Source organism: Stomoxys calcitrans, chromosome 4 (assembly GCF_963082655.1).
Source record: "Stomoxys calcitrans chromosome 4, idStoCalc2.1, whole genome shotgun sequence".
NCBI classification, from domain to species: domain Eukaryota; kingdom Metazoa; phylum Arthropoda; class Insecta; order Diptera; family Muscidae; genus Stomoxys; species Stomoxys calcitrans.
In genome coordinates, this window is record NC_081555.1 from 144,703,293 (window position 1) to 144,729,110 (window position 25,818).

General features: G+C 39.3%; 1 protein-coding gene across 1 annotated transcript in view; it reads right to left on the minus strand.

The window, feature by feature from the left end:
• The window catches only part of LOC106091643 (uncharacterized), a 739,869-nt gene that overhangs the window by 364,831 nt on the left and 349,220 nt on the right, over positions 1-25,818 (minus strand). Inside the window, exon 2 of the mRNA XM_059366171.1 lies at positions 9,469-9,541. The gene's annotated coding sequence lies outside the window, so the exon portion shown is untranslated. The remainder of the gene's footprint in view (positions 1-9,468; positions 9,542-25,818) is intronic.

A 25,818-nucleotide genomic window follows, 5' to 3' on the forward strand; every position in this document is an offset into this window, starting at 1 on the left:
CCGCGCCCAAATATAGCCTCCTTACAGGTTTTTATCAGACTTCGATAAAACTTAAAAATGATATAATTTCGAAATTTTGGTTTACCCTATATTGAAATGTTTATCAATGTTTTACATATCATAAAACCCTTAGAAAACATGTCCTTCCCCTTATCTTAATTGTTAACAAAAACATAAATCTCAACTGCATTTTTTAAAGAATAATCATTCAGATTCCATGCTACCATATTTCACATAAAATATAAAATTAGCATAATTTATGTATAACGAATGTATGAAAAATACATGACGCCACTGCTAGCGAAATGACAAAAAGGCAGGATGTCACTGATCATTAGTTTTTTTTTTCTTCAGTTTTGCATTAGACCGTTTTCAAAAAGAAATTATGCCAAGGTTTGTGATTTTCTTTTTCACTTCTTCTCCCTCCCAGCCCACCTGTACTAATGGATCAATGTAGTAGAAAAATTTCATTAAAATTCGATTAGTTATAAAAATTGTCTCCTGTAACACCCATCAACATTTTTTTGTGTTTCGGGTTTTTTTTTTTTTTGCTTTTTGTAAATCCTCCCCACTGTATGTGAATGTAAAACTGTGTAGGTATGGGGGTGTGCAAGCTTTTTTTTTGCTTTTGTTTTGTTTTCTTCTTAGGGTATATTTGTGCAGGCATTGCTCGTAAACTGTTTTACATATGTGAGCGACTTTTCTAAATTTGTTATATCATGTATCATTTCTCATCATCACCGTCAGCCATCAGGCATCACTGCCATCACACCGCCATCATTGTCAACAGCAGCAATGGTGGCAGCAGCATCGGCAACATTGTTAGCTATGCAACACTCACATGTACATACTATATATTCGATATTCATATACCATAAAAGAAGGCGGCTGAAATGAAGTCTAAACAGGCCTTATAAAGGCCCACAAAGTATGGACGAAAGCAAAGAAGGAAGGAAGAATGGATGGACAGACAGAAAATGGGAGAACTGTCAAAAGGAAGAAAGCAAGGATGGCTGATGGAAAGGACAGATGAACGGAGAAAAGGACGTAAGTAGTAAAAAACGAGCGCAGAAAAGGACGGACGACAGAAATGGACGTACGGCAGAAAAGAACGGACGGCAGAAATGGACGGACGGACAAAAGGACGGACGGATAAAAGGACGGACGTATAAAAAGACAGACGGACAAAAGGATAGACGGACAAAAGCATGTACAAAATGAGGGACAGACAAAAGGACGGACGGACAAAAGGATGGACGGACAATAGGACGGACTGACAAAAGAAAGGACGGACAAAAGGACGGACGGACAAAAGGACGGATGGACAAAGAGACGGCTGGACAAAAGGACGGACTGACAAAGGACGGACGGACTAAAGGACGGATGGACAAAAGGACGGACGGACAAAAGTATAGACGAACAAAAGGACGGACGGACAAAAGGACGGACGGACAAAGGGAAGGACGGATAAAAGGACGGACGGACAAAAGGACGGACGGACAAAAGGACGGACGGAAAAAAGGACGGACTGACAAAAGGACGGACGGATAAAATGACATACAAAATGAGGGACAGACAAAAGGAAGGACGGACAAAAGGATGGACGGACAAAAGGACGGAAGGACAAAAGGACGGACGAACAAAAGGACGGACGGACAAAAGGACAGACGGGCAAAAAGACGGACGGACAAAAGGAAGGACAGAAAAAAGGACGGACGTATAAAATTACGGACGGACAAAAGGACGGATGGACAAAAGGACGGACGGACAAAAGGACGGACGACAAAAGGACGGACGGACAAAAGGAGAGACGGACAAAAGGACGGACGGACAAAAGGAAGGACGGATAAAAGAACGGACGGGCAAAAAGATGGACGGACAAAAGGAAGGACAGAAAAAAGGACGGAAGTATAAAATTACTGACGGACAAAAGGACGGATGGACAAAAGGACAGACGAACAAAAGGACGGACGAACAAAAGGACGGACGGACAAAAGGACAGACGGGCAAAAAGACGGACGGACAAAAGGAAGGACAGAAAAAAGGACGGACGTATAAAATTACGAACGGACAAAAGGACGGATGGACAAAAGGACGGACGGACAAAAGGACGGACGACAAAAGGACGGACGGACAAAAGGACAGCGGACAAAAGGACGGACGGACAAAAGGATGGACGGACAAAAGGAAGGACGGATAAAAGAACGGACGGGCAAAAAGACGGACGGACAAAAGGAAGGACAGAAAAAAGGACGGACGTATAAAATTACGGACGGACAAAAGGACGGATGGACAAAAGGACGGACGGACAAAAGGACGGACGACAAAAGGACGGACGGACAAAAGGACAAAAGGACGGATGGACAAAAGGACGGACGGACAAAAGGATGGACGGACAAAAGAACGGACGGACAAAAGAACGGATGGACAAAAGGACGGACGGAGAAAAGGACGGACGGACAAAAGGACGAACGGACAAAAGGACGAACGGACAAAAGTTCGGACGGACAAAAGGACGGACGCACAAAAGGACGGACGGACAAAAGGACGGTCGGACAAAAGGACGGACGGACGGACAAAAGGACGGATGGACAAAGGGACGGATGGACAAAGGGACGGACGGACAAAACCATGGACGAACAAAAAGATGGACGGACAAACGGTCAAGAGTACAGACGGACAAGGATTGATCGACTTAAAATGTCAGTCATTATAGGGACTGAGACCAATATTTTGAGGTATTACAAACCTAATGCGGAAGTTTGTATATCCCAACCTATCGTTAGACTAGATTTAAGTGGCAGTGTGCCATCCGATAGAAGTTGGTTCACTTAGACGTTTTCGTCCATTGTGATACCACAGCAACAGAAGAAGGAAGATGCCTTCTAGTTCCTTTCATTGAACCATCCAGATCGCTTTAAAAAGTCCAACAGCTTGCGAACGTTCATATAGGCTAAATCAGGCATATTCTCAAAGAAATGAGAACCTGTAGTGGAACTCCTTCTGACCGCCGGTGCGGGACACACACCCAGAAGGTGTTCTATAGTCTCTTTTTTATCGATGTCCTCACAGCTTCTGCAAAATCGTTACTGGCAAACTTTAGTCTGTCAGCATATTTTCCGATTAGACAGACGTCTGTTCTGTTAGAGGCGTCTATTCTTGCCAATGGCAGTAAAACGGTAGACTTGTTTAAGCCAAGACTCCCACATAGTTTTGTAATGCTCACAGCCCCCTCTTTGTGACCATCTTTCATTCGTTGCCCTTCGGGGCTGATCCTGAAAACATAGCTTTCATGTCGCAAGAGGCATAACCACAGATTCCAGTTTCCCTGGAATATGTAAGGTAGTTCCAAGACTCGCAAGTTCGTCTGCTTTATAATACCCTGGGATATCTCTGTGGCCCGGCACCCAGAACAGATGAATTTTGAACTCTTCAGCCATCACGTTGAGAGATTTGCGACAGTCGAGGGCGGGTTTTGTGTTCAGATATACGTTCTCCAGGGTTTTAATGGCTGCCTGGCTGTCTGAGAAGATATTTATGCCTGTTGTCGTTATGAGATTATATTCCACCACTTCTTTAATTGCAAGGATCTCCGCTTGAAACACACGGCAGTGGTCGGGTAACCTTTTCGATATGACCCATTCAATATATCAAATATACTTTTTTTTACACTTTTTTTCTAAAGCAAGCTAAAAGTAACAGCTGATAACTGACAGAAGAAAGAAAGCAATTACAGAGTCACAAGCTGTGAAAAAATTTGTCAACGCCGACTATATGAAAAGTCAGCAATTACTTTTTGGGCAACCCAATATTTAGGGTACACCCCAACAGCTTCCATATAAATCGATATCTCTATTTCACGTCTGAAGCCGCTATAAGCAACAATTTTCGACGATTTTGCCGATAGTTTGAATGCAGTTTTCTGCTACGTCTTCTAGTTGTCCTAACGAACCACTAGCCCATAGTGGTTCGTTAGGACAACAACAATAACAACTGTGTCAAAAACGGTCCGAATTCGCCTTTAACCTGATATAGCTCCCATATAAACCAATCTCCCGATTTGATTTCTTGAGCCCTTACAAGCCGCAATTGTTGTCCGACTTGGGTGAAATTTTGCACATAGTGTTCCGCTATGACTTCTAACAACTGATATATCTCCCATATGAATCGATCTCCCGATTTGAATTCCTGAGCCACTGGAAACCCCACTTTTTGTTTGATTTGGCTGATATTTTGCACATAGTGTTCCGTTGTGACTTCCAACAACTGCGTTAAGTACGATCGAAATCGGTCTATAACCTGATATAGCTCCCATATGAATCGATCTCCCGATTTGACTTCTTGAACTCCTGGAAGCAGTAATTTTTCTTTCATACGACTGAAGTTTTGCACGAAGTTTTCTTGTATGACTTCCAGCAACTGTGTCGGTCTAAATCGATCAAGAACCTGATATAGCTCCCATATAAACCGATCTCCCTATTTGACTTCTTGGGCCTCTGGAAGCCTCAATTGTCATGCGATTTGGCGATTTGAAATTTTGCACATAGTGGTTCGTTAGGACTTGCAACAAATCTGTCAAAAACGGTCCGAATTGGTCTATAAACTGATATAGCTCCCATATAAACCAATCTCCCAATATGACTTCTTGAGCCCTTACAAGCCGCATTTTTTATCCGATTTGGTTAACATTTTGCATATAGTGTTCTGTTATGACTTCCAACAACTGTGCCAAGTGCGGTCCAAATCGGTCTATAACCAAATATAGCTCCCATATTTTAGCAAAATTCATGGTAGTGAGTTACCAAGATTCGGCCCGGCTAAACTTAGCTCGCTTTTACTTGTTTTGTTCTCCTCTCATCTCTCTAACCCTCCGATAGTACTTCCTTTGCCCATCTACCTGTCAATATGACTCCCAGTTCCTTCATTCAAAATTCAATTCTCTAAAACAAAGCTTTCTCTATATATGACTGCTTCACAAAAACCAGAATGACACTGTTTTTAAGAAGGCCTTGCAAAAATATCATTCGATTTATTTTATATGACGTCATTTGATTACTCCTTTAAGGCCTTATCTTAGTTAGAAGACCCTCCTAAATCGCGCTGCTGCTGTTAAAGGCAAGTCAGCAAAACAACATCATACCACAACACATCACACATCAGAGCATAATCATGAGCATTTTGTGGCATTAGTTTCACAGCACGAACGTTGTCATTTCAATTTATTAGCAAGGAAACATCACACAAGGTTTCCCCCCATCCACCTATTCGCTGCTGCTTCAACATAACCAATATGCGGCAATCTCTACTGCCGCCACTCCTTCCCGTGTGACATTCCTTTCATCGCTTTGGTAATAAGTTTAGCTCGTTGCCGTTATAGAGTATAACAAACACACACACACACACACATACATGCATACACAGAAAATCCCACAATCCCGTACTCACACACAAGAGTACACTGCCAGCCACCCATCTCCAGGAAAAGGAAATGAAAACGCAAATGTCGACGGGAGTTGATGCTTTGGCTATGGCATTGGGATAAATAAATGAAAATGAACAGTCCTCATTTGCAAATAATGACGCTGTTTGTTGAATATTCAATGTCTGCAGGTGTATGTGGCTGAGTATGAGTGCAAGTGTATCTATGTGTGTGTGTGTGTGTGTTTGAGTCGTTGTTTGCGTGCTTTCTTGTTAGCTTTTTAAATTAAAAATGGTTTTTGTTTTGTCAATAATACGAAAATTACAGATTGGAATCCAATACCATTGGCAAATCTCATTAGTCTTTATACGACTTGTTATAGATTTTCAATTTTCAATTTTGGTCTTACTTCTGCTTTGTTTTTTTTTTTTTTTGCGTTTTATTTTTTGTGGGGTTTAAATGTTAGCTTTTCTGCTTTTACTCTCTCCCATTCATTTGACTGGATTAAATGATATTTTCCTTTTCTTTGCACTCAACGACATTGTACATTTGTTTTAATGGCATTGTTTTGGGGTCTTTAGATTTGAAATTAAAAAACATTTGTTATGCTTTGTGTTTTTGGGGTTTTTTTCAAGTAGTTGTATTCAACAGTTTGTAAAAGGAAAGGAAGGAACAGGTGAGTAGTTGTGAAAAAATTATATCAAATTATAGCAGGTATTTTAGATTTTTTGGAAAATATTACACCAATAATATCCATTTAAATTTTAATTTTGTAAACCATGGTAGAAAAGATTTCTTTATGGGTTTTTTGTTGTTTATTATACCCACCAATGAAGGATGGGGGTATATTCATTTTGTCATTCCGTTTGCAACAAATCGAAAAATCCATTTCCGACCCTATAAAGTATATATATTCTCGATCAGCGTAAAAATCTAAGACCATATCCGTCCGTCTGTCCGTCTGTCACGCTACAGTCCTTAAAAATAGAGATATTAAGCTGAAAAGTTGCACAGATTCTTTTTCTGTCCCTAAGCAGTTTAAGTTCGGAGATGGACTATATCGGACTATATCTTGATATAGCCCCCATATAGACCGATCCGACGATTTTGGGTTTTGGGCCCATTAAAGCAACATTTGTTACCCGATTCATTTGAAACTTCGTTCAGTGAGGTGTGTCAGACTACTCAATATCCTTCTTTAATTTGGCCCAAATCGGTTCAGATTTGGATATAGCTGTCATATACACCGATCTCTTGATTTAAGGTTTTGGGCCGGTAAAAGGCGCATTTATTGACCGATTTTGCTGAAATTTGGGACAGTGAGTTGCGATAGGCCCTTCGACATCCTTCGTTAATTTGGCACGGATCGGTTCAGATTTGGTTATAGCTACCATATAGACCGATCTCTCGATGTAAGGTTTTGGGGCAATAAAAGGCGAATTTATTATCCGAATATGCTGAAATTTGGGACAGTGAGTTGTGTTAGGCCCTTCGACATCCTTTGTTAATTTGGATCAGATCGGTCCAGATTTGCATATAGCTGCCATATAGACCGATCCTCCGATTTATGGTCTTGGGCCTATTAAAGCCACTTATATTGTCTGATTTTACTGAAATTTGGGACAATGAGTTGCTTTGGGCCCGTTGACATCGCTTTGCAATTTGGCTCAGATCGGTACAGATTTGGATATAGCTGCAATATAGACCGATCTCCAGATTTATGGTTTTGGGCACATAAAAGCGCATTTATTGTCCGATTTTGCCAAAATATGGGACAGTGAGTTTCCTTGGGCTCCGTGATATCCTTCTTTAATTTAGCTCAGATCGGTCCAGATTTGGATATAGCTGCCATATAGACCGATCTCTGGATTTATGGTTTTGGGCCCATAAAAGACGCATTTATTGTCCGATGTCGCCGCAATTTGGGACAGTGAGTTGTGTTAGGCTCTTCAAAATCCTTCTTCAATTTCACTCAGATCGGTCCAGATTTGGATATAGCTGGCATATAGACCGATCTCTCGATTTAATGTTTTGGGCCCATAAAAAACGCATTTATTGTCCAATGTTGCCGAAATTTGGGACAGAGAGTTAAGTTAAGCCCCTTCACATTTTTCTGCAATTTGGTCTAGATCCATCAAGATTTGCATATAGCTGCCATATAGACCGATCTCTCAATTTATGGTTTTGGGCCCATAAAAGGCGCATTTATTGACCGATGTCGCCGAAATTTGGGACAGTGAGTCAAGTTGAGTCCCTTGGCATTCTTCTGAAATATGGCACAGATCTGTCCAGATTTGGATAAAGCTGCCATATAGACCGATCTCTCGATGTATGGTTTTGGGTGCATAAAAGGCGCATTTATTGTCCGATTTCGCCGCAATTTGGGACAGTGAGTTGTGTTACGCTCTTCAACATTTTTCTGCAACTTGTCCCAAATCGATTCAGATTTGGATTAAGCTGCCATTTAGACCGATATCTCGATTTAAAGTCTTGGCCCCATAAAAGGCGCATTTAAAATACGATTTCACTGAAATTTGGCACAGTGACTTATGTTAGGCTTTTCGACATCCGTGTCGTATATGGTTCAGATCGGTTTAGTTTTAGATATATAGATATATTCCAAATTGGAATATATTTCGATATTTCTGCTATGGGACATAAGGTATGCAATTTTCACCGGATTTTCAGCCCGGCCGAACTTACTTGTTTTTTAACCGATTTTGCTAAAATGTGAGTCATTTTTTGACATACGACCTAAATATGGTTCAGATCGGACTATATTTAGATATAGCTGCCATATAGACCGATCTGCCGATAAGGGGTCTGAAACCAACAAAAGCCTTATTTATTATCCGATTTCGCTGAAATTTGATAAAGAGAGTAGGTTCAGACCTCCCAACATCCAACTTAAATGTGGTTCTGATCGGACTATATTTAGATATAGCTGCCATATGGACCCATCTGCCGATAAATGGTCTGAAGCCAATTAAAGCTTTATTTTGTATCCGATTTCGCTGAAATTTGAAACAGTGAGTTGTTTTGAGCCTTCCGATATCCGATCTGAATATGGTTGAGATCGGACTATATTTAGGTTTAGCTGCCATATAGATCGATCTGCCGATAAAGGGTCTGAAGCACATAAAAGCTTTATTTTGTATCCGATTTTGCTGATATTTGAAACAGTGGGCGGTTTTAGGTCTCCCGACTGTATTTAAATGTAGCTGTCATGTAGACCGATATACCGATAAAGGGTCTGAAGCTCATAAAAGCTTTATTTATTACCCAATTTTGTTGGAATTTGTGATACAATATCCGTGCCGAATTTGGGTGCATAAGTTATCCAATTTTCACCGGATTGTGACGAAAGGGGAGCTAACACATATACCCGTGGTTGTGGGTATCCAAAGTTCGGCAGGGCCGAACTGAATGCCTTTTTTTTTGTTTTTTGTTGATGAATTTTTTTAAAATTTTTTTTTTTTTAACATGCACCACGGCGGTAATCAATAAACTTAATATAGGTTTGAAATAAGTTTATTTGACAAATTTCCTTTATAGAACTGTTCTATAAACCTATTTTAAGTCTTCATTAAATTTTGAGGATATAGCCGATATTGCCTTAAATTTTTAGTTGAATTTCGAAAAGGATCAAATTTTCCCAACTGATCAGCTAAAATGAGTTTCGACTTATAAAAATGAATTATCTGACAATTGGCGCTCATACCCCAATTTCCGTTTTTTCCACATATAATTTAATAATTTCTCATATATTAAAGGTCTTTTGAAAATATGAAATTCTCCCAGCTTCTCATGGCCTCCGTATTTCATGAAACCCCCCCAACCAAAAATAATTCCCTGTTTTACGTCAACATCATTGCATATAATACATGATATAATAATAAAAATTTATATGCTATGCTTTTAATATTAACTGCTTTTTATCGTAGCGTGTTATCGAAAGCGCTAAGCCTTCCACTTTGTGCCTACGCATGTGTGGACAATCTTGTAATTTTCTAGGCCCCCATGAATGTTAACATATTTGCTTGACATACCTTTTGCATTAAATATGGTGTTCAAGATATCCATATGAGCTGTGTTGTTTGTGGTGAGACGAAGTTAAATGTTCTGTAAAGAAGAAATAAACGAGACAAAGAAATACAATTAATTTTAATGATATGTTCAGCAGAAGTAAAAGTAGCAAAAGCTGCAGAAGGATTCTAAAAACGGAAATTATGTCTTTTCCGCAATGGTCACATGTTTCATATGTATTAGCTTTTTGCTGTCACACATACACTCGTCCATTGTGACGTATGATTTATGGAAATGAATGAGCAAGAATTCGAAATACGTATACGTCATGGGGGTCGGACCACCTCGCTGGGATATTGCAATATTGCTGTAATAAATTTTCATTTCATTACACTTTGCTAAAGTGCAGAAGGGCATAAACAAAAAATGTTGTCAAAATTGATAATAAAACAATTAAATAAATAATAATAACAAAATAAGAATGGGTAATTATGTTTGGTGATAATAATATTTAAAAACAAGTAAAAGCGTGCTAAGTTCGGCCGGGCCGAATCTTATATACCCTCCACCATGGATCGCATTTGTCGAGTTCTTTTCCCGGCATCTCTTCTTAGGCAAAAAAGGATATAAGAAAAGAGTTGCTCTGCTATTAAAACGATATCAAGATATGGTCCGGTTCGGACCACAATTAAATTATATGTTGGAGGCCTGTGTAAAATTTCAGCCAATTCGTATAAGAATTGCGCCCATTGGGGCTCACGAAGTAAAATAGAGAGAACGATTTATATGGGATCTGTATCGGGCTATAGACCGATTCAGACCATAATAAACACGTTTGTTGATGGTCATGAGAGGATCCATCGTACAAAATTTCAGGCAAATCGGATAATAATTGCGACCTCTAGAGGCTCAAGAAGTCAAGACACAAGATCGGTTTATATGGCAGCTATATCAGGTTATGAACCGATTTGAACCATACTTGGCACAGTTGTTGGATATAATAACAAAACACGTCGTGCGAAATTTCATTCCAATCGGATAAGAATTGCGCACTCTAGAGGCTCAAGAAGTAAAGACCCAAAATCGGTTTATATGGCAGCTATATCAGGTTATGAACCGATTTGAACCATACTTGGCACAGTTGTTGAATGTAATAACAAAACACGTCGTGCAAAATTTCATTCTAATCGGATAAGAATTGCGCACTCTAGAGGCTCAAGAAGTCAAAACCCAAGATCGGTTTATATGGCAGCTATATCAGGTTATGAACCGATTTGAACCTTATTGGACACAGTTGTTGAAAGTAAAAATAAAATACGTCATGCAAAATTTCAGCCAAATCGGATAGGAATTGCGCCCTCTAGAAGCTCAAAAAATCAAATCCCCAGATCAGTTTATATGACAGCTATATCAGTTTATGAACCGATTTGAACCATACTTGGCACAGTTGTTGGATATCATAACGAAATACTTCGTGCAAAAATTCATTCAAATCGGATAAGAATTGTGCCCTCTAGAGGGTCAAGAAGTCAAGACCCAAGATCGGTTTATATGGTAGCTATATCAGGTTATGGACCGATTTGAACCATACTTAACACTGTTGTTGGATATCATAACAAAACACGTCGTGCGAAATTCCATTCCAATCGGATAAGAATTGCGCCCTCTAGAGGGTCAAGAAGTCAAGACCCAAAATCGGTTTATATGGCAGCTACATCAGGTTATGGACCGATTTGAACCACACTTGGCACAGTTGTTGGATATGATAGCAAAACACATCATGCAAAATTTCATTTCAATCGGATAAGAATTGCGCACTCTAGATGCTCAAGAAGTCAAGACCCAAGATCGGTTTATATGGCAGCTATATCAAAACATGGACCGATATGGCCCATTTACAATACCAACCGACCTACACTAATAAGAAGTATTTGTGCAAAATTTCAAGCGGCTAGCTTTACTCCTTCGGAAGTTAGCGTGCTTTCGACAGACAGACGGACGGACGGACGGACGGACGGACGGACGGACGGACGGACAGACGGACGGACATGGTTAGATCGACATAAAATGTCACGACGATCAAGAATATATATACTTTATGGGGTCTCAGACGAATATTTCGAGTAGTTACAAACAGAATGACGAAATTAGTATACCCCCCATCTTATGGTGGAGGGTATAACAAATAAAGAAGCATTAACTTCGGCCCTGACGAACTTTGGATACCCATCACCTCAGATCCGTTCGTCATAATACGGTGAAAAATGCATCATTTATGAACCCATAGTAGATATATGTTAATATAGTACGATCTCCTAGGTCAAAAAATTAGCACTTTATTTGAATATTTCTTAAAAGCGAACGAATCTATGTATGGGAGCAATATCTATTTTTGAACCGATTTAGAGCAAACTTCTTAGATAATGTGGCAGTTGTCGAGCAAAGCGTTGTACAAAATTTTGGCCAGATTGGTCAATAAATGCGCTTGCAGTAAAAATCGGATGATATTTATATACAAAAGCTACATCTAAATCTGGATAGATTTTTATAAAATTAAACAGTAATGTCGAGACCCAAGAGAAAATCCTTTCTGCCCTATTTCGAGAGATTCTGTTAGCAAATGAACACTTTATTGAAATATTATTGGACGAACATTTATATGAGAGTTATATCTAAATCAAAACCGATGTCTATGAAATTCAACAGCATTGTCGAGAGTTATAAGAAAACACTTCCAGCCAAATTTTGCGAGATTCGGTTAACAAAAGATCTTTTTAATACAATATTATTGGACGAACATATGTATGGGAGCTATATTTAAATCTGAACCGATTTCGAGTAAACTTATCATATACTGTGACGGTCGTCGAGGAAGCCGATGTACAAAATTTTGAGAAGATTCATGGGATTCAAATGAAAGGTATTCAAGAATAGAGTACGAATTTCGTAATAAGGTTGGGTCCAAGTACCTGGGGGGCCGCCCCAGCCCCAAAACCCCTTAAAATAGGTTTATTTGACGATCATGACAATATGGGGCTCAGATGAAAGGTATTCGGGAGCAGAATATGAATATGGTCAGGAAGTAGGAATAGACTTTATAATTTATTGATAACGGAAGGGGGCTGACCCTCCACCGTTACCCCAAAAAACACCACCCAATATCAAAAGTGAACAAAATGGGTATCAAATGAAAAGCATGCGGTAGTTGATAACGAATCTGGCATACAAATTCGTGTCGAAGTATAGGGATTTACCCCACCCCCACAAAAAAGCCCAAAATGGGCACATTAGCCAATCACGGATATATGAGTATCGGTTGGTTTGTTCCGGCAGAACCGATTTTCTCCAAATTTTCACATATTGTGTAGGTTGATCTGGAAGGAAACATATAATAATTTATATATATAATTTTTCGGTATCGGAAGGTATATAATTTTTCGGTATATAATTTTTCGGTATCGGAAGGGGGACGGACCCTCCCCCTTAGGCGCAAAACACAACCCAAAATCAAAAGTGGACCGATTGGGACAATATAGGTATCAAATGAAAGGTATTGTGGAGAAGAATACGAATAGGGTATTAAAATTTGAGTCTTAGTACCCATCGGGCCGCTCCAACCCCAAAACTCCCCCAAACAGATATATTGGACATGCTAAATGCATATGGGGCTCAAATAAAATGTTTTCGGGAGTAGATTTCGAATCTGACATACAAAATCAGATCGAAAACGCCGTTGGACCCCTTATGGTTATACGATACTTGGCTGAACTATGCACGTTTGTCTGGAAGGAAGACTGTACACGTTTGTCTGGAAGGAAACATAGGCTATATAATTTTTATACCCACCACCGACGGATGGGGGTATATTCATTTTGTCATTCTGTTTGCAACACATCGAAATATCCATTTCCGACCCAATAAAGTATATATATTCTTGATCAGCGTAAAAATCTAAGACCATCTAGACATGTCCGTCCGTCTGTCTGTTGAAATCACGCTACAGTCTTCAAAAATAGAGATATTGAGCTGAAATTTTGCACAGGTTCTTTTTTTTGTCGATAAGCAGGTTAAGTTCGAAGATGGGCTATATCGGACTATATCTTGATATAGCCCCCATATAGACCGACCCGCCGATTAAGGGTCTTAGGCCCATAAAAGCCACATTTATTATCCGATTTTGCTGAAATTCGGGACAGTGAGTTGTCTTAGGTCCTTCGACATCTTCCGTCAATATGGCTCAGATCGGTTTAGATTTTGATATAGCTGCCATATAGACCGATCCGCCGATTTATTGTCTTAGGCCCATAAAAGCCACATTTATTATCGGATTTTGCTGAAATTCGGGACAGTGAGTTGTGTAAAGCCCTTCGACATCCTCCGTCACTTTGGCCCAGATCGGTTTAGATTTGGATACAGCTGCCATATAGACCGATCCTCCGATTTAGGGTCATAGGCCCATAAAAGCTACATTTATTACCCGATTTTGCTGAAATTTGGGACAGTGAGTTGTCTTGGGCTTTCGACTTCCTTCGTCAATACGGCTCAGATCAGTTCAGATTTGGATATAGCTGACCGATTCTCCAATTTAGGGTCTTAGGCCCATAAAAGCCATTTATTATCCGATTTTGAGAAAATTTGAGACAGTGAGTTATATTAGGCCCTTCAACATCCTCCGTTAATTTTGCCCAGATCGGTCCAGATTTGGATATAGCTGCCATATAGACCGATCTCTCGGTTTTAGGTTTTGGGGCCATAAAAAGCGCATTTATTGTCCGATGTCGCGGCATTTTGGGACAGTGAGTTGTGTTAAACCCTTTGACATCCTTCGTCAATTTGGCTCAGATCGATCAAGATTTGGATATAGCTGCCATGTAGACCGATCTCTCAATTTAAAGTCTTGGCCCCATAAAAGGCGCATTTTTAATCCGATTGCACTGAAATTTGACACACTGACTAATGTTATGCTTTTCGTGTGGTATATAGTTCAGATCGGTTTATTTTTAGATATAACTACTAAAACCACCAATATTTTGTTATATACAATTGAACAATAACTTTTACTTATTAGTATCTGGTCCAAATCGGAACATAGCTGTTATGGGGCATAAGGTATGAATTTTGCACCGGATTTTGAGGAAAGGTGGTTCACATATATATCCGAGGTGGTGGGTATCCAAAGTTCGGCCCGGCCGAACTTAACGCCTTTTTACTTGTTCGATATCGGGTGGAGGCGGATCCTCCCCCTTACCCCAAAAACGCCAACCATATCCGAAAGTGGTCCGAAGGGCACAATAAGGGTATCAAATAAAAGGTATTGGAGACCATAAAATGAATATGGTATTAAAATTTGGTACCCAGCGGGCCCCCCCCAACCCCAAAATTCCTCTAAACAGATATATTCGAATTTCATGTCAATATGGGACTCAAATGAGAAGTATTAGGCAGTAGATTACATACATGGCATAAAACATTAGGTCCCAGTAATGGGAGGTCGCCCATCCCCATATACCCCCAAATGGGCATATGGGGATTTGGTAGTGCAGCACGAATTTTATATCAATATTTGAGTCGAAATGTCTGAAGTGCCATCCCTTCACCAATGAGAGCATTACCCTAAGCAAGAACATTACCACCAGCAACCGAGATGGGGAAAATTCTCACACATCAATGAGTGCTTTCCGATTCAAGATTAAACTCAATGATAAGGGATCGTTTTTTATAGCCGAGTCCAAACGACGTCCCGCAGTGCGGCACCTCTTTGGGAAAATTTTTTTAAATGGCCATGCATGGGATTGTACCTCGCAAATTTCGCCACTATTAAGAAGGGAAAAACACCGCTTTGTCCGATGTTCTCGCCAGGATTCGAACGCGTTCAGTGTCATAGGCTACATAACATGGCACGAATTTGATATCCGCTTTCAGGGCGAAGTGTCCCCACCCTAAAAAGATATTAGAGAGTTAAAGAAGGTGCAGCGGAGCGGGCCTGGTTCTTCTATAGTTGTTAATAAGATTCAATAATTTGCAAGCGTTGTTCGTTTGTAAGACGATTCATGGTTAAATTATATACCAAAATGAAAAAAGACAATAGCTAAAAAATCACCCCTTATTTCAGAAGGTTGCCACTTTTCACGAAATTATTTATTTTTATATAAACAGTATGTTTATGGTGGTTCCCCCTAGCTTAGACAACGATGGAACATCCCCGTGAAGTGCCCTTCGCTACCTTGTCTCTCGTCCAGCCATCAAAATATCGACATCTATTTTATTTTTTTTTATGTTTCCTGCGAAAATTAATTTTCTTGCTAATGATAATCAACTTCCTCTCAGTCAGTTTTTGTTTTTTCCTGAAAAATCTCATTTCTTAGTTGACACCCATCTGCTGAGTTGACTTGACTCACACATCAAATTAACATGAAATTAGATTCTCACCTTTACCATAAGATGTGTTCGTAGAACTTTTCTTATACCAAACGAATATTCTTAGCTTGCCTCTAAATATTTAATGAAGGAGGCCTTGACTTAATGCCAAACAAATGCAGAGTTCTCGCATTCACACCACAATGCCGCACCACAATCACAAAACTTACTGCTGACTTAGGTTTATGGCATGCGGGAATTTCTAAAGTTCATAAAATAATTTTCTTTAAATGATGTGGCGTTTAGCAGGTGAAAATGTTCACTGGCACTTGATTAAATTTTCCCCATTTGCAGGGAAATAAAAAAAGACGGCAACAAAAAGTTGACAAAAAAAAATGCAAATAAAATGAAGGGCACAAATAAAGGCAAATAACATTCATTTGCAATGCAAATTTGATTTTTTTTATGTTTGTTTTCGTTGGTTGCCCCACGAAAATTTCACTAAAACCTCTAAATGTGAACTTTATAATTTCTAAAGAATTTTCGCTTTGAAAACTTTATTCACTATTTCTGTTGATGTAATGGTAGAGCTTAACATGAATGGCGAAAAAAATAGTCATAATGCGTCTACCCAATCTTTTAGTATTTGTTTTTAGTTCATTGCGGGTTTTTTTTTTCTTTTGAAAATAATACTTTAATGGTAGTTTAGGCTCAGCATGTGTTGTGTAATGGCAATGTTGTTAACTTGTCTTAATAAATGTGAGCCATGTCCCGAGGACGAAAGCCTTAGCACAGACGCACTGATGATTGGAGCCGCAGATAAGAATTTTTGTGCCGCCTTGGCCAGACGTGTGTTACTGATGCTGCAGCTGCTGCTACTGCTCTAAGATGGACCCCAAGGAGATAACAGTGAAAATGCCAAAAATAATCTCCAGAGATTTATCAACCATTTATCAAGATTTATAATGAGGCGGCCTTGGATTTAAGAAAATACAGTGGCTATTAAGAAGTTTAGCAAATTTTTTGAGGGAGCGAAAACTGAAACAGTTTTTCCCCAACCTATATTCGCCACAAGTATATTTTGCTTATATTTAAACAACAAATATTGTTGGAATGGCAAAAGTCCAGCAGTGTCAACAATATGATACCCTACAACTACCCTTTGAGTACAAATTGGGTGCTATATCTAATTCTAAGTTGATTTTGATGGATTTTAGCGAATGCCTTCGTAAATCGCAAATTGCGAAGCTTACCTCGGCCAAATATTCAAAAAATAAAAAACAGGAATGGCAAAACTCGGGCTGTGCCGACTGTATAATACCCTACACATACCTTAAAGGTACAATGTGGGAGCTAAAGCTCATCTGAACCAATTTTGATGGACCTCGGCGAATGTTTTCAGATAGGTTATTAAACAATCCGTATCACATTTGGAGTAAAGATGTTCAAAAGCGGAGGCCACCGTAGCGCAGAGGCACAGTTGTTGGATATCATAACAAAATACTACGTGCCAAAATTCATTCAAATTAGTTAAGAATTGCGCCCTCTAGAGGCTCAAGAAGTCAAGACCCAAGATCGGTTTATATGACAGCTATATAAGGTTATGGACCGATTTGAACCATACTTGGCACAGTTGTTGGATATCGTAACAAAACACGTTGTGCAAAATTTCATTCTGATCGGGTAAGAATTGCGCACTCTAGAGGCTCAGGAAGTCAAGACCCAAGATCGGTTTATATGGCAGCTATATCAGGTTATAAACCGATTTGAACCATACTAGGCACAGTTGTTGGATATCATAACAAATTACGTCGTGCAAAATTTCATCCCAATCGGATAAGAATTTCGCACTCTAGAGGCTCAAGAAGTCAAGACCCAAGATCGGTTTATATGGCAGCTATATCAAAACATGGACCGATATGGCCCATTTACAATACCAACTGACCTACTTTAATAAGAAGTATTTTTGCAAAATTTCAAGCGGCTAGCTTTACTCCTTCGGAAGTTAGCGTGCTTTCGACAGACAGACAGACGGACGGACGGACGGACGGACGGACGGACGGACGGACGGACAGACGGACGGACATGTCTAGATCGACATAAAATTTTACGACGATCAAGAATATATATACTTTATGGGGTCTCAGACGAATATTTCGAGTAGTTACAATCAGAATGACGAAATTAGTATACCCCCCATCTTATGGTGGAGGGTATAAAAATTTTCAGCGGTGGTTTTCCCCTCCTAATGCTGGCAACATTTGTGAGGTACTTTGCCACATAAAAACTTCTCTACAAAGAGGTGTAGCACTGCGGCACGCCGTTCGGCCTAGGCTATAAAAAGGAGGTCCCTTATCATTGAGCTTAAACTTAAATCGGACTGCACTCATTGATATGTGAGAAGTTTGCCCCTGTTCCTTAGTGGAATGTTCATGGGCAAAATTTGCATTTTAGCACTATGGGGCTCAAATGAAAGGTCTTTGGATGTAAAGCACGAATCTGAATCAATGTTCGGGAAAAGTGTCTATGGGGCCAGCCCCACCCCCATAACACCACCCAAATAAGAAGTGTTTGCGGACCATTGCAATATGAGGCTCAAATAAGAGGTATTGGGTTGCCCAAAAAGTAATTGCGGATTTTTTAAAAGAAAGTAAATGCATTTTTAATAAATCTTAGAATGAACTTTAATCAAATATACTTTTTTACACTTTTTTTCTAAAGCAAACTAAAAGTAACAGCTGATAACTGACAGAAGAAAGAATGCAATTACAGAGTCACAAGCTGTGAAAAAATTTGTCAACGCCGACTATATGAAAAATCCGCAATTACTTTTTGGGCAACCCAATATTTGAGAGTAGAAAACGAATATGATATATATTTTCAAAGTCAAGTCACTGAGTGGCCGCCCCATCCCCCAAACCAGACATGTTTGCCGACCATGGAAAAACGGAGCTCAAACGAAAGGTGAATCCGACATCAAAATTTGGAACCAACTGTCTAGGGGACGTCCCACCACCATAACAACCCCCAAGTAGGACGTATTTGCTTACCAAGACAATTTGGGTTTTCAAGACAATGGAGCTTGATGTTCATAGTTTTTACGGCCCATACCCCAAACCGGATATATTTGGTGGCCTTTTCAGAAAGGGGTTTAAGTGAATGGTATTTGAGATTACAAAAGGAATTCGGTATCTAATTTTGAGGCCAATGGCAATATGTTGTTCAAATATATGAGAAAAGAGCACGTTGCTGATATATTTTCAGGGCTTAGTGATTGGGGGGCCACCCTAATCCCCAATCACCAATTGGGGGGACCACCCCCTAAATCGGGCATATTTACCGACCATGTCAATGTGGGGCTTAAATGAAAGAAATTGAGGGGTAGAGCAAGAATTGATACCCACTTTCGGGACCAATTTTTTGGGGGTCTACCCCTTTTCCAAAATACCCCACCAACAAAAATTTTTACTGACCATCGAAATATGGGGCTCAACTAAATGTAGTTGGGAGAAGAATACGAATTTGATATCTAAATGTAGGACCATGTATTTAGGGCATCACTCCTTCCCCAAAACACCCCCCAAATGGTAAACATTTTTCGACCATGCCAAGGTATTTGAGATTAGAAATCGAATGTGATAACCAATTTTGGGATCATGTGCTTGGGGACGCCTCATCCTGTAAACTGCCCTCAAAACCAATGGCAATATGGGGTTAAAATAAACGGTATTTGAGAGAAGAACACGATGCTGATATTTTTCAGGGCCAATAGTCTGGGGACCATCTCTCCCCCGAACACACCCCTAAATCAGACATTATGAGAATATCGGGCTGAAATAAAGTATTTTAAGAATGGAGTACACCTTACATCCAACCTTAAATTTGTAGACCAATCAAGATCATATGGGATTCAGATAAAGGCACTTGAATTGTTAAACTGTTTGTCATGCTATATACTATGGGTTGCCCAAAAAGTAATTGCGGATTTTTCATATAGTCGGCGTTGACAAATTTTTTCACAGCTTGTGACTCTGTAATTGCATTCTTTCTTCTGTCAGTTATCAGCTGTTACTTTTAGCTTGCTTAAGAAAAAAAGTGTAAAAAAAAGTATATTTGATTAAAGTTCATTCTAAGTTTTATTAAAAATGCATTTACTTTCTTTTAAAAAATCCGCAATTACTTTTTGGACAACCCAATATTTTCGTAGCATGGTCTTTCACTAAAAGTTCTTTAACTGTCGAAAATAAACATTCCAGGGAAACCTTTGTCCCACATAAAGTAAAAAAAGGCGCAGCGGAGCGGGCCTGGGTCAGCTAGTATTTAATATTGCTTGAACATATCGCGGTGTAAAAGATTTGTTCTGGTTGGGTTCCGCAAAATTTGACAATCGCTAAAAAAATTTGGTTATGGTGCTTCAAAATACGTTAATAAGATCATCGTCCTATGAGTTTGAATCCAAACAGCAATCGGCCGTGTGGGTCTTCGAAGTCCAGCCAAATCCAAAGAAAGTTGTTCGTGACGGAAGCACTTTCAAGCAAATGGTCGCGTGTTTCTTCAGCGAAACTGGTCATGGTGTGACTCTTCCGCTTGTGCAACATAGGACGGTCAATTCAGAGTGGTACATTACAATTTGATTGCCTGAAGTCTTCTCAGAAATACGAAAAACGAAAAGGAGAAGACGAATCATTGTTTACGCTAACAATGCGAGCTCTTACACATCGGCTCAAATTAGCATATTTTTGAACGGCAAAAACTTCGAACTGATCATTCACTTTACAGCTCTGACTTGGCAACCAATGACTTCTTTTTTTACCCTCCACCATACGATGAGAGTATACTTTTTGAGCCTCAAGACGTCGCAATTCCAATCTGATTTGACTGAAATATGGCATGACGTGTTTCGTTATGACTTCCAATAACTGTGCTAAGTATGGTTGAAATCGGTCCATAACCTGATATAGCTGTCATATAAACCGATCTGGGATCTTGACTTCTTGAGCCATTTTTCGTCATATAAACCGATCTGGGATCTTGACTTCTTTAGCCATTTTTCGATTATTTCTCTTTCGAGTTGAGCTCAATGAGCTCCGATTTTTGCAATGAAAAAGGAAAGCCAGAGATCACAACACACACCAACCATTGTGAGGCGAGTTTCGTCATTTGGTTAGAATAACTCATTGGCCATATTAGGTGTGGAGGCTTCAAGGGCCATTCATTGGTAGGACGACACTAACACAAGTCTGGCACCTTTCACACTTACTGTTCTTTTCTGTCGCCGCATCTATTTTCTTTGAAGTAATAGACTTTTCCTCTATACTCCAACTTAGCTTCCATGGCATACACATGTCATTTGTGTGCATATTTTCGAAGTTATATTGATGGTCTTGAACGCTAGACAACGGCGACGGTTCCTGCTGCTGCTCCGTGTTCCCAGGTCCGGCTCCAGAATCTGCCGAGTTTTTATGATAAAATTTAGTATTTTTATGATTAGCCAGAATTTTCTATACCAGCCCTCGTATAGATCGATCTCCTGGTATAGGATCTTAAGGCCGAAACCGGCGCATTCATATCCTAATTTAGGGTCGTAAGCCCACAAAAGAGAGAAACGGAAATACAAAATGCTTTCAAATGGGGATTTAAATATTTTCCTTACTTCAAAAAATTTTTTTTTTATATTTGCCACATTCAATTTAAACTAATATTCGGCTTTTTTGTTGTTTTACCCAATTTTTTTAGCAGCAAAAATGTAACAAAAAATCATGATTTCGCCTTTGTTGACTGTTGAAAATGTGGTTTAATAAGCTTTAACACCAAATTATGTTTGTAAAAAGTCATCAAAATAAAAGCCTCTTTTCTTTTTTTACATACATCAACATGCAACATAGGGGGGGATCTAGGCTACTATGCTCCCGCATGTAGCCCATAGCCTTATAATTTATTCGTTTAGGGCTCTTTTATGCTGTATATAATCCCATAGTTGTTGCTTTGTTTTTTTTTTTCATTTCTTCATAATATTGGCTTATGGTAATATATATGCTTCCTTATATTTTTTTTCTCTTTCTTGCTGGCTACCATAGAATTATTACTTGAATATAGCCTTGAATATCATTAAAGAAAAAAATCACAGATTTCATGAGAATTGCTTACGCACTGCACTTTCACAACAGGGATAATATTTTAACGAGAAGAGCCACAGGATTTTGCTAAATTGTTGCTTGCATTGACTCAAGGCCATTTAATAATTATGCTAAATACTCCATGTAAACAGAACACCAACTGGCAGGGACAGCAACAGAGAAGCAAAAAACGAATGGAAATTAGGGAGGAAATAAAGTATGAAGTCTTGCAGAAAGAAAATACAAGTAATAGGAAAGAAAATACAATATTACATCCGGTCCGTCGGATTTCATTGTTCTTGAAACAAAAGGTAAAATAAAACCTCTTTTCCGAGAACAATACACAAATATTAAAATAGATTTTTTTTTATCGAGAAGTAGATCAAGGAGAGAAAACGGGCATAATATTAATTGAATACAGAAACTGTTGCTGCAAAATTTATTTTCCAAGACAATGGTTTTTAGCAATTGATTTAGAGAAAGTTTCATTAAAAGTTAAAGCTTTAGGGAAACTTTATTGAAAATTTGGAAGTTTAAAGAAAACAGGGATCCGAAGCGTGTAGCTTTTTTCGGGCCGGCTCCGCTACCACTCCGACAAACATTTTTTGCTCCACTCCACTCTCCGCTCCAACATTTATTGGGTTGCCCAAAAACTAATTGCGGATTTTTCATATAGTCGGCGTTGACAAATTTTTTCACAGCTTGTGACTCTGTAATTGCATTCTTTCTTCTGTCAGTTATCAGCTGTTACTTTAAGCTTGCTTTAGAAAAAAAGTGTAAAAAAAGTATATTTGATTAAAGTTCATTCTAAGTTTTATTAAAAATGCATTTACTTTCTTTTAAAAAATCCGCAATTATTTTTTGGGCAACTAATATTTATTTAAAAAATCAAATTTGTCTATTAAAATTCCATTAAAGAACAGGGACAAACTTCTCACATATCAATAAGAGCTGTCCGATTCAAGTTTAAGCTCAATTATAAGTGACCTCCTTTCTATAGCCGAGTCTGAACGGCGTGCGGTTCTTCTGTCCTCTTCAGGCAGAAGTTTTTACATGACTGCCATACCAAATGGTACAGTACCTCCCAAATGTCGCAAGAATTAGGAGGGAATAACCACTGCTGAAAATCTTTTCTAATGTTCCCACCAGGATTCAAACCCAATTCTAGCTGAACAGGGCCCGCCCAGCTGCGCCTTCAGATTTAGGGTGTTTTGGGGAGTGCGGTGGTCCCCCATACACTTAGACCTAAAGATATATCAGCATCGTGCTCTACTCTCAAATATCATTTATTTGAATTCCATATTGCCATTATCCTCAAATTTGGATATCAAACTCGTTTTCTAATCTCAAATACCTTTCATTTAAGACCCTTATTAAAAAAGTCACCAAATGTTTCTGGTTTGGGGTATAGGACCCAAAAGCTATCAATATTGAGCTCCTCTCTCTTTACGATCCAAATTGTCAGGGTGAGAAAATACGTCCTATTTGGGGGTTGTTATGGTGGTGCGACGTCTCCAAAACAGTCGGTCCGGAATGTCGATATCAGATTCGTGTGGTACTCCTAAATACCTTTCACTTGAGCCCTATATTTCCTAGTCAGCAAAGATGTCATAAAAACACATAGAATTCTGAATAATGAATGCATGAAATAATTATTTGAATCTATAGAACGGTCCATATAATTTTATGTTTGAAGATTATTTCATGCAAATGTTGACCGTGATTGCTCCTCAAATGGTCCATCCACTTAGTCCAATTTTGGCATACTCTTTCCAATATTTTGTCCGGTATCTCACGAATAAATGCTTCAATAATGTCTTCCAACGCGTCAATTGAAGCGTCATGTCTGTATAGACATGAGCTTTGACAAAGCCCACAAAAAATAGTCTAAATGCGTTAAAGCGCACGATCTAGGCGGCCAACTGGCCGGTGTGATCTTCATGTAATACCGTCTTGTTGAAACCACATGTCATGTAAGCTGTCATGCAACTTTTGCTTGCTCTTGCATTTTGGGTAAAAAAGTTCGATATCAGTTACGTTACGATTCCCATCATCTTGGAAGAAGTACGGTCCAATGATGCTACCAGCCCATAAACCGCACCAAACTGACTTTTTCCGGATGCATTGGTAGCTCATGCAATGCTTCTGGCTGATCTTCAGTCCAAAAGCGAAAATTATGCTTATTTGCGTACCTATTGAGCAAAAACTGAGCCTCGTCGCTCAATGGAGAAGCGCGCGATAAACTTTTTTAACAGACCACGCATTTTGGTAATAAAATTTCAATAATTTGCAAGCGTTGTTTGTTTGTAAGACGATTAATGGTTGAATTGTAGATCAAATTGAACATGGTTGACAGTGAAACACAGCACGAAACGTGCGTGAGCACCAGTGTTGCCGAAAAGTAGGCTCAGCCCGACTTTTGACTTTTCTTACTGTTTTCAATGTAGAAACCATCAAATGCAACAAGACAATGAAACAGTTTCCAGATATTTTCCTTCAAAGAATTTTGAAAAACTTTTATACCCTCCACCATAGGATGGGGGTGCACTAATTTCGTCATTCTGTTTGTAACACCTCGAAATATGTGTTTGAGATCCCATATATTCTTGATCGTCATGACATTTTAAGTCGAACTAGCCATGTCCGTCCGTCATTCTGTCGAAAGCACGCTAACTTTCGGAGGAGTAAAGCTAGCCGCTTGAAATTTTGCACAAATACTTCTTCTTAGTGTAGGTCGGTTGAGATTGTAAATGGGCTATATAGGTATACGTTTTACTAAAGCTGCCATATAAACAGACTACTGTGCTGAGTATGGTTTAAATCGGTTCATAACCTGATATAGCTGCCATATAAACCGATCTGGGGTTTTGACTTCTTGAGCCACTAGAGGGCGAAATTATTATCCGATTAAGCTAAAATTTCGCATGAGGTGTTTTGTTATGACTTCCAACAACTGTGCTGAGTATGGTGCAAATCGGTCTATAACCTGATATAGCTGCCATATAAACCAATCTGGGGTTTTGACTTCTTGAGCCTCTAGAGGACGCAATTCCTATCCGAGTTTGCCGATATATTACATGACGTTTTTTGTTATGACTTCCAACAACTGTGCCAAGTATGGAGCAAATCGGTCTATAACCTGATATAGCTGCCATATAAACCGATCTGGGATCTTGACTTCTTGAGCCGCTAGAGGGCGCAATTCTTATCCTAATTGGCTGAAAATTTGCATGAGGTATTTTATTATGACTTCCAACAACTGTGCTGAGTACGGTGCAAATCGGTATATAACCTGATGTAGCTGCCATATAAACCGATCTGGGGTCTTGACTTCTTGAGCCGCTAGAAGGCACAATTCTTATCCGATTTGGCTGAATTTTTGCATGAGGTGTTCTATTATGACTTTCAACAACTGCGCTGAGTACGGGGCAAATCGGTCCATAACCTGATATAGCTGCCATATAAACCGATCTGAGATATTGCATCTTGAGCCGCTAGAGGGCGCAATTCTTATCCGATTTAGCTGAAAATTTGCATGGGGTTGAGTATTATTTAAATTGGTCCCTAACGTGATATAGCTGCCATATAAACCGATCTGGGGTTTTGACTTTTTGAGCCACTAGAGGGCGCTATTATTATCGGATTTGGCTGATATTTTGCATGAGGTGTTTTGTTATGACTTTTAACAATTATGCTAAGAATAGTTCAAATCGGTCCATAACCTGATATAGCTTCCATATAAACCGACCTGGGGTCTTGACTTCTTATCCGATTTAGCTGAAATTTTGTACCACGGCTTCTCTTATGACCTTTAACATATGTGTCGAAAATGGTCTGAATCGGTCTTTAGCCTGATACAGATCCCCTATAAACCGATCTCCCTAGTTTACGTCTTCTCCT